This window comes from Delphinapterus leucas, chromosome 11, assembly GCF_059928025.1.
Source record: "Delphinapterus leucas isolate spDelLeu-1000000601 "Yukka" chromosome 11, BTC_Dleu_Yukka2, whole genome shotgun sequence".
Classification (NCBI taxonomy): domain Eukaryota; kingdom Metazoa; phylum Chordata; class Mammalia; order Artiodactyla; family Monodontidae; genus Delphinapterus; species Delphinapterus leucas.
In genome coordinates this window covers 81,577,836-81,593,260 of record NC_143139.1, presented here as the reverse complement: position 1 = coordinate 81,593,260, position 15,425 = coordinate 81,577,836, and positions in this window count along the sequence as shown.

Here is a 15,425-nt window from a genome sequence, read left to right as displayed (position 1 = left end):
TCCATTTCTCTTTGTCACTGGTATGATATGTGACTCATTTCTAAGGCAAGTGAAATCCACTGAGGAACTTCTAGGAAAAATTTTCCTCCCTGATAAAGCAGAGAGCAGCATGAGAAGAAAGCTCTCTTCTGCCTTCAAAACCCCTTTCCTTCCCACTTTAAATGTGTTATATGAGAACCTGAGGTTTGGAGCTTCAGCTGCCATCTAGAAACTGGTGACATGGCTCTGTGAATGCCAGAGCTGAAAGGTGTAAAGAACCTTGGTACCTGATGACATCTCTGAACCCCTGAACCAACCGTGGAACACACTATCTCCAGATTTCTCCAGTACTTCTATGAGGTACTTAATATCATCATTAGGTCGTTACTGGGTCCTCTGATATTTGCCACCAAAATCTCCCTAAATAATACAGGTATCACCTGCACATCCTGGTAACTGGAGCTATAGGGTGGATGAGACCAGCAGAAAACGCCTTGGGTAAAGGTCTAAAAAATACCAATGTTAAAAGGACAGACAGAGAAGAAGGGAAGCTGCCAAGGGGTGTGAGAAAGATTAGCCCAGGAAATGTTAAAAGTCCCATATAACAAAGGTAACAACAGTAGTCATAATCTAGCAGCACCACAAGGAAATAGATGAAAAGAAATGTAACTGAAAACTGTCAGTTTAGCTCCTTTATTGCAACTCTGTTCAAATATTTGGCCAAAGAAAAGGTAGAAAATGGGAGCTGTAGGTTTTTATCTAAATAAAGTTTTTTTTCAAATTCTGGGAACTTCATTCTTTTTTTCACCACATTATTCCAATCAAGAATTTGTTTGGAGTCATTCATTGATAGATAAAGTGAGCATCTTTAGATTCCATGCTTAAGAGTTTCCTATGCGTTTGGGTCATGAAATTCACTTGGCCCTGCAGAAATTATTGCTTGTCAGCATGAAGCTAGGCTAATGAATAATTTTGACAACACCACACAACAAATCAGAGAACGGGCCAAATTCAAATGTCCCTATTAGCTTCTGTTTTTGCCAAGTTTTTAATTGTGAATGGAGATGATAAGGTTATCCCTCTCCCTTCTCTTAGAATAAATATTTGTAGACTCTCTGACTTTCCACTATCCATATAATCCATTTATTCTTTCATTGTGCTATGGGTGAGTTAAGGGGCTAATACTCTGCAGGACCATAGCATAAAAGATGAGGTCAGAGAATACTTCATATGAGATAATAGCGCAATTTTAGAAATGTTAAAGGTAAACTAAGTTAGCACTAGGAAAAGAAAAGGTCATGGGAAAGAGCTCTGAAGTCAAACAGAATTGGTAGGAAATTTTGGCTCCACAGTTTAGAAACTGTGAGAAGCAAGTTGCTTATACTTTCCGAATCTCAGTTTTCTCTCTGCCAGATGGGGACAATAATATCAACTCCAATTAGTCCTCTTGTTCTGAGGACTAACTCATGTCTGCAAAGCTAACACAGTGCCTGGCTTATAAGTACGTTTTTGATAAATAATTAAAAGTTCTAAATCAGTACATTAATAGATTGCTTTTAATACTGGAAAAGGTTATTGAGGCTAAATATCTGTTAACTACGTTGCAAAAACATTCTCCTAAGCAGTCATACATTTCTTAACTTCAGTATAGTGTCTTTCTTTGGGTAAAATAATTTCCATTTTTCTGCAGTCAAGGCTACCCATTCTTTCTCCTTATGGCTCCTGTGTTTATGTTTTGCTTAGGAAAGCTGTTCTCATTTTCAAGATTTAAATATGTTGTCATGTATTTTTTCCTAATAATTTCTTAGACATATCCCATTAATCTGAGACTTGGTGTTAAATTATGATCTAAACTTCTTATTTTTTTCCAAATCAATGTTCAATAATCTCTCTTTTCCAACACTATTTTTTTTTTTTTTTTTTTGCGGTACGTGGGCCTCTCACTGTTGTGGCCTCTCCCGTTGTGGAGCACAGGCTCCGGACGCGCAGGCTCAGCGGCCATGGCTCACGGGCCCAGCCTCTCTGCAGCATGTGGGATCTTCCCAGACCGGGGCATGAACCCGTGTCCCCGGCATCGGCGGACTCTCAACCACTGCGCCACCAGGGAAGCCCTCCAACACTATTGAAATGATAATTTTACCATAGACTAAATTCCATAAATGTATGCCTCTCTTTCCAAATGTTGTCTTCTGTTTCATTGACCAAATAATCTATTTCCACCTAAGTGTCACATTATTTTAATTAAATTGCTTTATAGTATGTTTAGATATGTAGTGAAGTGAGAACCTCGTTATTCTTCTTTCTTAAAAACTTTTTTATTCTGGCCCAAGTTTTTCAATCAGATGAACTTTAAAATCAGTTTATTAGTTTTCCTTTTAAAAACATCCAGCTGTAATTGTTATTGGGATTGAATTAAATTGATATTTTTATGAAATTCAGCCTTCCCATCCAGATCTATTTCTTCAGACCTTCTTTTGTGTCCTTTAATAGAGCTTTCTGTACATTTCTTGTTAAGCTCATTCATATATATTTTATAGTTTTTATTGCTCTGTACAAATCTTGTTAGTTTTTTTGTATACATTTTATAGTTTTATTGTAAGATAAACAGGAGTTTTATATTTTCTAGTTGGTCATCACTGATACACAGGAAAGACATGATTTCTAGCTTTTTGTATGCTCATGTATGTGACCTTCTGAATTTTTATATCAGTCTCACTAGTTTTTCTTGGATTTTAAAAAATAGTACATCAGCTTTTTACTAAAAATGACAATTTCATCTCTTCCACTCAGATAGTTATATCTTCTTCTTTTTCTCATTTAAGTGTATTTTTTAAGCCCTCCAGTTTAATGTTGAAATGAAGCAGTGATAATATGCCTCCTTGTCTTTTTTCTGACTTTGGTAGGAATTCTTCTGATGTATCACCATTACATATAATGATTTTTTTCTAACTCTAGTTTTGCTAAGAGATTTTATCAGGAACAGGCATTGACTTTCATCAAATGCTTTTTCAGGATCTATCGACTTCCATCTGCTAATAAATAGCTTTCTGAATGTCGAAGCATCCTTGTATTCCTGGGATAAACCCTACTTTGTTGTGATATATACTTTTTTCTACATTGCTAGATTTAATATGCTGATGTTTTAGTTAAGATTTTTTTTCATCCATTTATAAATGGGGTGGGTGTAAATTTTCTTTTGTGTGTATGCTCTCTGAGCTCTCTCAGCTCCAAGCCCACTCTTCTATACTTTGATTTGTGACGCTGGGGCTGGAACCCCACAAACCACATTTCTGCTTTGCCAACTGGTTTCTTCTTAGTCTCTGACGAACAAAGGCTAGGAGAGGAAGAAGGGACTTGCTCCTTCCAACAGCTTGCTGTGATCTTCCCGTCTGCTTCCTTTTCCTGTGTGCAGTATCCTGGCAACACTTCTTCACTCAGCCAGGGCAGTGTCTTCCCATACCAACAGCTGAATCCAGTTTGTTGTTTTTCTAACACTTGCAGAACCAGCCTCAGTATCCACCACGCCCCGCCATCCCCACCACTCAGATACACCAGCACAGGTGTGGCAGCAGCCTCTCTTCAGAGGTCCAAGTTTCCGTTCATGGGGACCCTTCTCTATACTTCTATATTTTAATACATTCAACTTCCTTTCTTTATTCCTTCACACCCTAGTGTGTAAACTGCTTTCTGCAGCTGCTACAATTCTGATACCTTAGACTTCTCTTTCTATCCTTTTGGTTACCTGGGTAACAACTGTACATCTACTTATCAATTCCTTCCATCATTTTCAACAATTGGCAAGGTTTCTGTCTCTGGCTGGACCTTCATTGGTCCGCTATGCTTGTCTGGCTTTGGGTTTGGTAGCCTCTTTGAATGAATTAGAAAGCTTTTCATATTTTTTCTATCTGTAGTTTGAAGTTCAATAAAACTTTCCTATATGTACTTCTGGGCCTGGTGCCTTTTAATAGGTATATATTGAAGTTAATTTTCAATTTCTTCTACGAATATCGGTCTATTTGATTTTTCTATATCTTCTTGAATCAATTCTGTTAATCTATATTTTCCAAGAAAATCATCCATTTCAACTTTATTTTAAAATTTGTTCCTATTAAGCTGTTCACAGTATTCTCTTAAAATTTTACTATCACTCATATTCTAATTTGCCTGGTTATAGGATTTTAGCATTCTGCCAATGAGAAGTCTGTTACTTCTCAGCTTCTCTTTCTTTTGTAGAGAGAGCTTCCCTTTCTCTTTTCTCCCTTTGTAGAAGTTTTCCATTTTTTCTTTATTCTTTTAGAGTTAAGAATTTTCACAGAGTGGATTTGGTTGCATTCATTCTGCTTGTAATTCTTCGGGCCCTTTCAGTGGAAGACAAAGTGTTTATTCAGTTTTAGAGTTTTTTTCCAATTGCTTTGATAATCTTTGGTAATTTCCCCTCTGTGTCTGGAAATCTTATCATATGAATATTGGATCAACTTCTGCTACCACCACTGATGGAGTAACAGAGACTGAATATATGCTCTTGCCCTAAACAACTAGAAAACTAGACAAAATATATGAAACAAAGGTTTGTGGGTTTTTTTAGACACGGATAATAGAATTCAGGACTATCATCCCTGAGAAAAGTGAAAGAAATGAGGTGAGCCTTATGATTGGCCAAACTTCTTCAGGGAGGCAGTTTCCAGGCCACAGTGCAGGGAGGATATAGCCAAACAGAGCTCACTTGGCAATCTGGCTGAGTTGAGGACACAGAAGTCAGAGTTTCGGGAGGTACTATTCCTCAGCTATCAGACTGATAAAAATTAAAAATTATGACCACATTTTCTGTTAAGAAGACTGTTGAAAAACAGGCACTCTCATACCCGCTGGTGGGGATACAAATGGTAAAATTCTTCACGCAGAAAATTTGGCAACACATTACAATAGCTACATATGTGCTTATCTTTTGAACCAACAATCCCAATTCTAGAAATCTACCTTGAAGATACACCTTCAACAATAAAATATATATATATATATATACATATACTCATTTGGTTATCCATTGCATCGTTGTTTACAACCGCAAAATACTGAACAACCTAAATGCTCAAATGTAGGAGACTAGTTGGATGAGCTATGACACATTCATACAACGAAATGTTATGCTGCTATAAAAAAGAAGGGGAAGGTTTCTATGAGCTGATACTACTATGAGTAGTCTCCGGGATATATTGCTAAATGAAAAAGAAGCCAAGTACAAAAGAATGTATATAGTGTGCTACCTTTCCTGTAAGAAGGAAGTGTATGAGAAAACATACATGCCTCTGTGCAAAAGAAATACAGGAAAGATAAACCAGGAACTAATGAGATTGTTACCTGTGAGGAGTGGGTGGGATGAGGTGGAAAGAACGGGGGAAGGGGTTTGGGGTAGTGGGGATGAGGTATGTAGTAATACTTCCTTTGGACAACCTTGAATCTTAGGACATACCTTTTGGACAGCCTTGACTCTTAGAATCATAGTAATGTTTCATATGACCAAAATAATCAATTAACATCAACTCATCATAAGATGAGTGTATGAATGAGAGCAGGGGGGCAGTGGTCGGGGGGGGTGACCCAAAATGGAATACAATAGTAACAAGTGAATCTGTATTATAGGTGGATAATATAGCCACACTTGCTGCACCCCTGTGAAGCCAAATCAGAATCCAAACCATACAGCAAGGATTTACTGTTCAAGCCTAAGACTGCCTTTTAGCCAGAGACCTAACTTTGTCCTCTTGCTTTTCTATGCCTGAATGCCTGGAGCCCTCCAATAGTTTTACTGGGCTTCAGTTATTTGTAATCATCCTAAGTGACATCCTTAGTTAGCATCTGGAGAAGCTGTAAGTTTAAGAAAACGTTCATTACTTTTAGATTTGGCTCTCAGTTTTAGAAATATCTACTATTGGGCCCAGGACCATGCCCTGCCAAACTGGGGGCAGAGGAGGAAAGAGATGGACATAGGGTTGGTGGAAAAGGAAATTCTTCTCCTACGAAATAAAGGGCACTGAGGTGGATGAAAAGATTTCATAGTCATCAGTTTCTAGATGACTTTCAAATGCTCTTCAGGCTCATTAACACAGATGAATTATAGTTAGCCCTTTCAGTTTAATCAAAGTTAGAAGAGAAGCAGGCACAGGTTTTAAAAGCCTGGTGAGAAACTGAGTAAGTGAGTGCTTAAGTGACTCACCGTTGGGGACCTTCAACTCTCAGCTTATCATCATAATGTGTTAGGTATAATGCTGAGAAATGATCAATAATCAAGAAGTCATTTCTTTTAACCTTTAAAAATTACCGACCTGCTGATTTCATGTTTAGCGATTTCTCTTGAGGAAATCATCAGTCACACACAAATATTTACGCACAAAGATTGCAGCATTATTTTTCATAGCATGAAAATAGAAATGATATACACAATAGAGCAATAACTAAAGACATTATGCGGCAGCTATACCATGGTACATTATGCATCTATTAAAAATGCCTTCCAAAACCATTTAATGACATGGGGAAATACTCAGAATATTAGAAAAATAATGCTACAAGGAAGTTTGGTGGTATTATGCTGCTTGCTAACAGAGAAATGCTGGGTATCAATAGCTCAGAGGTATTATCATTACGTTAGGCTTTTTTAAAAAGCAGAATATGGGGCTTCCCTGGTGGCGCAGTGGTTGAGAGTCTGCCTGCCGATGCAGGGGACACGGGTTCGTGCCCTGGTCCGGGAAGATCCCACATGCCGTGGAAGGGCTGGGCCCGTGAGCCATGGCAGCTGAGCCTGCGTGTCCGGAGCCTGTTGCTCCGCAATGGGAGAGGCCACAACAGTGAGAGGCCCGTGTACCGAAAAAAAAGCAGAATATGTATTCTGTACAGTTAAAGCAATATATGTGTGTGTGTGTATACATATACATTGCTCTATATGTGTATTTATATTTTTTGTATGTATGTACATATAGACACTCATAGAAAAAAAGCCTAGAACAAGGAAGAAAAAAATGACTAGATGGAAATACAGGGAAATATTAAAGATAAAAATGATTATCTTTAGGTAATAGAAACTGTGGATAATTATTTTCTTATTTATATTTTAGATATTTCCCAGATATCCTGCATTAGACATGAGTTACTTTTACTAATTCCAAGTTTCCTATTGCTCAAGCCAATGATCCTACAGCCATATGGACCTTTTCCCTCTAAAATCCCATATCCAATCCATCAGCAAACCTGTCAACTCTACCTTCGAAGAAGTTCTGAATCTATTTGCTCACCAACCTCCTCCCCTTATGATGGTCCACATCATCATCAGTGGCCGCCTGGATTTCTACCACAACCTTCTTTCTGGTCTTCCTGTTTCCATACTTCCCCCCTACCCCCACCCCAGTCTCCAGAAGGACCAGAAGGAGGGGTTATAAGAGAAAATTACAGGGAGTAAAACAGAGTCCATTTAGAGCAACAAGCTAAAGTATAAAAGAGGAGCATTTCTAATGGGGGAATTGCAGGAAAGACTGATAATTTGAAGGCACTCTGACATCACATATGAAGTTATAGTCCTACTCTGCTTAAGTTACGCACCCCATCTCCCATTATCCACACAAAACACATAGCAAAAATCTCTTATCCATAGTAACCTTGAGTAGTGGTGCTTTGGGTTGCTTGTGGTCAATCCATTCAGATCTAGCAGAGAAAAAGTAGGAGACAAGATGACAAATGAAGAGCAGGGAAGACACTGGAGTAAGAAGTGACCAACAGGAATCCTCAGAAAGCTTGGGTAGGGTGCTGAATTTCCTACACCCCATGCAATGGGGTCTGGAGACATTTTATTCCTAAATGAACAGAAAAGGGGACCTCAAAAGTCTGGGGAACTTAAGGACACCCACTCAGGCATTTATGTTACATTAATATAATGTCAGGAAAAAGATGGGCTGGACAGATGCCATTTCTGCTTTGTTTTCTAATTGGCTTCGTGTGAATATCTCATAAGTAGAGGTAGTATCTCATTCATCTTCATATGCCCTACACCTATCACAGGACCCGCCACAAAACAGGTCTCAGAAAACAGCCATAAGACGAATGGACTAGTGAATTGTGAATGAATGAAGGAAGGAAGGAAGGAAGGAAGAGAGGGAGGGAGGGAGGGAGAGAGGAGGAAAATGAATGAATGAATGAACAAAAAGATAACAATAAGAATAACTAGTACTTCTGGAGCATTTTCTTACCATGTACTATTCTAAGTGCTTTCATGTATTAATTCATTGACTTGAGATTAGAATTCAATTCCCCCGGGCTTTATGTACCTCATCTATTTTCGTTATCAGCTTCACCAGTGATCAGATTCACGGTGCAAAGAAACTCTCTAATGAGACCAATAAAAAAAAGCAGATGTCCTTAACTAAAAGGAGGATGCTCATCAAAGCTGTTCTTACATAAGTTGTCCAGGTGCTGCTGGCATATGAGCACAAGAGGCTAGAAACTCTGAGGGGATGTCCTCATTATTCCATTATACGAACAACTAGAAGTGACAGGCTAAGTCAAAGCAAAGTAATTACCCTGTTAATTTAGGCCTCCCCCAAAGCTGCTTGTCTTGGCAGTTGTCTTAGTTCACTAATAATAAACCTAACATACTTATATTTTTTCCCCAAAAAGTCTTGAGTACATTCTCTTCCATTTAGTCATTTGAGTTTATTGAGCACCTACTATGTGCCAGGCACCATTCTAAGTGCCTGAGTAGAGCGGTTTTCCAAACAAAGTCACTGCTCCCATGGAGATCACATTGTCTCACAACTGAGACAGCAGAACAGTAATCCCCATCTTACAGAAAAAAACTTGGGGCTCAGAGAGATTAAATAACTCTGACCATGATCAAACGGAGAGATAGCACTAGATTCTGATTCTTGATACTTAGAATTTTAAATATTGTATCTTGTATAGAGTGATTGTTTTGATGAAATAGTTTAAAGTATTTTGGTTCCTCCTCAGGCTGTAAAATATTTTGCCATGTGTCGCACGCACACTGTGAAGATTCTTGAACCCTGCATTCCCTTGTGGCCGTGTTGCTTAGAAGATTTAATGGGGAGATGCCTACTACAAAGCCACTGGCATCCTTGATTCCTCTCTATCAAATCCCTCAGCAAATCTTATCCAGAACCCAGTCACTTCCCTCTCCCTCCACTGCTACCACTCTGGTCTAAGCCATCATCATCTCTCATCTAGATCATTGAAGGAGGCTCCTATCTGGGGTGGCCATCCTTCTCCCCCTTCACTTTCCTCACCACAACAGCCGGGGGATACTTTTAACGTGTAAATCTGATCCTGTCACTCCTCTACCCCAAATCCTACAAAGACTCCCCCATTTCACTGAGAGTAAAAGCCAACCAAGGTCTTTACAGTAACCTACAAGGCCCTGCACAGTCTGGCCCCTGTTTCACCTGACCTCACCTCCCACCATTCTCTGCTGTCACTCTAGCCATTGTCATCATACTGACCTTCTCACTGTCTCTCAAACCCATAGGGCATGTTTCCACCTCAGAGCCTTTGCACTAGCTCTTCTCTCTACCTCAAACATTTCACCGCAGATATCTACATCTTCAGCTCCTTCAAGTCTTTGCTCAAGTATTACCTTAATGAAGCTCGCCCTGACCACTCTATTTGATCTTGCCACTTAGCTTGTTCTATTTATTTTCCTCATCACAAATATCACTTTCTTAAAAAACTACTTAAATTGTTTCTATATTATGTTCATTGTCTTTCTTCTCCCACAAAGGCAGGAATTTTTCTTCCTTTTTTTTTTTTAACATATCCCAGAGGTTAGACTAATGTAGGCACCCAGTAAATATGCATTATCCTTATCATTATTATTATCACCATCATTATTATTTGTGAATGTCAAGGGGCAGGAACTAAGAGACTTTTAGAGAAAGAGGTTTTCCTACCTGGAGATACTAGACTTCAGAGAAAGAGAGCAAAGATTTTCATGGTCCAAATAATGAGATTTGAATCCTAGCTCTGCCATTTACTTAAAGTTTGGGGCAAGTTAGCCTCTGTGAGTCTCAGGTCTCTTGAATGTAGAAGGAAAAAATAATATCTACCTCAAAGGTCACACTACTGATGAAGCGATGTAATATATGTGTAGAAAATGTCCAGTGCAATCAGAGTACAATTAATGTGAACTCTCTCAAATTAGTGCTAGTTTTGTTTTACTTTGGCAGATTCTTATTAAACAGCGTGGCTTACTTCCCCTTTTGGAGCCTCATTTCACACAACTATGTAATAAAAAGTTCGTTGAGATATCCTCTTTCACTGGCTTGGAGAGTTCCAAGGGGGCTGGTGGGAACATTGGGCCTCACAAGACATTGCTTCACTCTTCCTGATGGGTTAGCTAATCTGCCGCTGTTCATTACTGAGCCTTTAAAAAGTCAACAGATAATAACAGGAGATAAATAAAACCTTTGTCACTTACTGCTGCCTCAGTTTTACACAAGTGCTGCCAAAGAGTTGCAACAGGAACCTTTGAACAGTAGTCCAGTCAAATGGTATGTGCTGATAAACATTTGTTTAAAATGAAGCTTTTTTATTGTTTCCTGGAATTTCTCGGTAATTAACCAACTGCATTAACCAAGATCCTTTTAGACAGCTGTTTAGGGTAGTTGTTCCCAAACTTCTTACCATGAGGCACCCCCCTTTCCCCATAACCTCCCCCCACATAAACCAAAGTTTCTGAATGTTTTTTCTACCAAATAAACTGATGCATCTAAGTGATAATGCCTGTATTTTTTTATATTAGTCAAACTAATAAGTATAGTCAAAGACTTATGCTCACTAGAACTTTTGATCAACATGAGTTAGACATACTTTCATACTGCATGGGTATCTTTCCAGTCAAAAACAAAGAAATTTGATATTTCAGATAGCCTGAGCAGCCTAATTTGAAGTATATTCATTCTGCATATATTTAATGAACATCTATTATGTGGCAGATGCAATTCTAGGTGCTGGAGATATAGCAGTGAACACAACACATCAAAGTTCTTACCCTCTTGGAGTTTGCATTTTAATGAAGATAGACAATAAGCAAGATAAATAAATAAAATATATAGATAGAATAAGTTCTAAGGGAAACAAAGCAAGGAGGGAGATGGGATGCGAAAAGCACAGTGTAGGTACAGGGGTGTTCTTTTCCCAAGAAGTTGATATTGGAGCAAAGATCTGGAGGAGGGGACAGAGTGATCCATTGAGATCCCTGGGAGAAGAGGGGCAAGCAAGGAGAACAGGCCCTGAGGAGACAACATGCCCAGCGTGGTTGAATATCAACTGGAAGGCAGGGCAGCTGAGACAAAGGATGGAACCAGGAGACACAGAACAGACTGAAGAAAGTCTCAGAGTTTGTGCTCAGGATTGTCTTTTACTATGAGTGAGAAGGGAGCCACTGGAGCATTTTGAGAAAAGGAATGGCCTGGTCTTCCCTTTTAATGGCATCATTCTAACATTTGTGTGGGCCAAAGGGATGTTTCCAGTAGTATCCTTGAAATATTGAAGATGGCTCATGAACGTAGTAAAGGCAATCTCAATACTGCAGGGCTTAGGCACTATTCATAAAAGGCAAAAAGTAGAAATAATCCAAATAACTGATGAATAGATAAACAAAATGTGGTATATCCATATAATATTATTCAGCCATGAAAAGGAATAACGTACTGATATATGCTACAACATGGATAAACCTTGAAAAAATTATGTGAAATGAAAGAGGTCCATCACAGAAAGCCATATATTATATGACTCCATGTATATGAAATGTTCACAATAGGCAAATCCATAGAGACAGAAACTAGATTAGTGGTTGCCAAGAGATGGGGAGGGGGGAATGAGGAGTAACTGAATGGGTACAGGGTTGTTTTGGAGTGATAAAAATGTTCTGGATTAGACAGTGATGTTGGTCCCACAACCTTTTGAATATATGAAAAGCCACTGAATTGTATACATTAAAAGAGTGAATTTTATAGTACATGAATTATATCTCAATTTAAAAAATAAAGGATTTAGGCTTTTGGAAACTGGTACCAGGTAAATGTCTTTTTCTCTCTGCTCTTTTCCCTGTCACTCAGGCAACACACAGCACTATGTGAATTTAATTCTGTGAAATTGGTCAATATAAATGCTCACCGGAATAATTTAACCCAGGAGAGTAAGGCCACCCTTCTCTTCCAGCTGGGACACTACTGACCCATCATCATGAGTTGTGTCTTGCTTCTTTTTTCCAAATGCCTTTCACATATACCTTTGACTTTATGTTCCCATCACCGTGACCCTTATCCACTTCACCTGGATAAATGCACTAGCATGGCTACGGTACCCATCTCTTTCCTTTTCCTGCCTCTAATCTCCAATCCTTTCTTACAGAACGATCCTAAGACATCACTTTTATCACTCCTGTGCCCCACTTAAGAATATAAAGTTGCTTTCTTAAATGATAAGATTTCCCATGTCAGAGTATATATTTGCTGATTAAAAAAACAAAAGATTCATCATTTTACTATGATATTTTGTCGCTTCTGCCTTAGATGTGGACTTTAGATGCTGAAATGTTAGAAGATGTCTTGCTGATTTACATGGAAAATGGAATACAGTATTTCAAGTCAGCTAGTTTGGAAAATTCAGGAAGAATGGTCGATGTACCAACCACTTATCGAATCAAATTTACAAGCCTATTCCTGGCATTACTCATTCGGCAACACCCTTTCCTTTCCCTCTTGCGCCTCCTAGGTCCACTCTGACTGGGAGGCCGTCTTCTTTCCTCCACATCTCTAAATCTTGCCTTCTCTTTAATACCCAGCCCTGGTTCCTGCTCTTCTCTGAGGTTTTCAGGCTAGGCCAGTGGTCTGTGGGATCCCTTGGCTTTTCCAGTTGTCTGGAGTGCAGCCTGGGCATCACCCCACAACCTCCAGGTGGTTCTAAAGTGTTGCCAAGGTTGAGGACCATTATGGTAGACACATTCTCATCCCCAAACATATAGGAATAAACAAGACAGACAAAGCCTTAGCTCCCGTAGAACTTAATACTCCAGTGGGAAAATAAGCAATAAACATATTTTCAAAAAATAAGGTAATTTCAGACAGTGATAAATAAAATAAATAAAAGCATATAAGTAATAAAGAGTTGCTAAGAAAGTAGAGGAGGCAACTTAAGACATTCTGAGGGTTCTCATATGTAGAATATAAAATAGTCAAACTCGTAGAATCAGAGTGGAATGGTGGTTACCAGGGGCTGATTGTGGGGGGTGGAGGGGTTGAGCAGGTGATGGATAAAGGATACAAAATTTCAGTTATGCAAGATAAATTCTGGAGATATACTATACAGCATAGTGCCTAGCCAACTATATCGTATTGTATACTCAACATTTACTAAGTATAGATCTTATGTTAGGTGTCCTCACCACACACTAATAATAATAATAGGGATGGGAGAAAACTTTGGGAGGTGATGGATGTGTCTGTGACACTGATGTTGGTGATGGTTTCAAGGGTGTGTACTTCTCCCCAGACTCATAGAGCTGTATACATTAAATATGTATAGCTTTCTAATATGCCAATCATACCTCAATAAAGTATTTTTCTAAAAATATATATTCTTAGTGACATTTAACTAAGACCTGAGTGACAACAAGGAGCCAAGATATGAGGAAGGAGCACTTGAGACAGAGAGAACAAGGTGAGGCTATTGGAGTGACCGAAAGGAGGGCAAGGAACAAAGGGAAGCGTGGAACAATACAAGATTGAGAAGGAAGTCAGATGACGTAGGGACTTGGGGGCCATAGTGAAAATTTTGTTTTTATTTAATTGTGATAATAAGGTTGCCTGCAAAGATGATCACTATAATCCTTGCAACCCTACATGGATGTCCCTTTGCAAGGTGATTTTTGAGGCTCCTCCCATCAAGACGTGAAGGCTATCTTCCCTCTCCTTGTACTGGGGCTGGCTCTGGAACCAAGAGAATCTGGGGGAAGTGACATTGTGGGGTATCTGAGACTTGGCCTCAAGAGACCCCTACGGCTTCCATTCTCTCCTTTTTACAATGCTGCCCTGCCTCCGCTGTATAAAGAAGCCTGGTCTAGCCAACTGGAGGACGTGAGGCCATGTGGTGGAGAACCTGGGCACCACAGGCAACAGCTAGCACCAACGGCCAGTAAGGCCATGTAGGTCATCCAAACCAAGTCAAGCACAAGATGACTGTAGTCACAAGGGTGACCCCAGGGGAGACCAACAGAACGTCCTGGCTGAGCCCAACCAAAATCACTGACACATAGAGCTGTGAGCCAGTACATAGTTTTGTGTTTCAAAATCATGAAAATTTAGTGGTGGTTTGTTCTGCAGTGATAGACAAGTAATGCAGAAATCTCTGGAGTTTCAAATAAGGAGTGAAATAACATTTGTATGGTTTTTTTTTTTTTTTGCGGTACGCGGACATCTCACTGTTGTGGCCTCTCCTGTTGTGGAGCACAGGCTCGAGACGCACAGGCTCAGCGGCCGTGGCTCACGGGCCCAGCCGCTCCGCGGCATGTGGGATCTTCCCGGACCGGGGCACGAACCCGTGTCCCCTGCATCAGCAGGCGGACTTTTAACCACTGCGCCACCAGGGAAGCCCAACATTTGTATGTTTTAAAGACCAGTTTCATCCCCAATACACTGATGAATCCATCCACAAAAGCTATGGTCTTCAATCTAAGAGATAAAAATATTATGGCCTTCATTAGAGAGAGAGCGCAGCTCACAGGGCTATGTTGGACCACTGGGGCCTTAAACCCTTCTCTACAAAATGAAATCTTATCCTCAAACATATTAAAACCGTGTGAAACCACGAACACTGGACAAAAAAGAGCCAAAAGTCATTTGATTCTTTACCCCATTTCAGCCAAAAATAGAATGAGAGAAGTTCTGATGAAAACCAGAATCACATTTTAGACCAGAACTCATTATGAAATGTGTTCCTAAAGAAGATTAAAAAGGAAGAATCTGCAAACCCCAAACCATGGAGTTTCAATTCCATGTTATGTTGAAATAATCAAGGAAGCATTACATCATTCTTAAAAATGTGAAAGATTGAAAGATGATTTTTGAACATGCATTCTTGGGAACAACTTTAAAACAACCAGCGCTGTCAAAATACAAAAAGCTTTTTGTGAAAAAAAAAATTCTGTAATTAGTGAAAGCCAAGATGCTTGCTCTTGCTGTGCATAATTATCTGATCTGCAGAGAAATGGGATTCACTTTGGTTATATAAATAGCATTATTTTTAATGGTTCTTTAAGTGATAATATTCAACCAGCCTTTATGGCTATTTATTCACAGTACCTCATAGTATTTTCCATTAATTTCTCAAGGATGTCAACATTATCTTCCTGGGGTGCTCATCATCATGCTTTAGTACATATC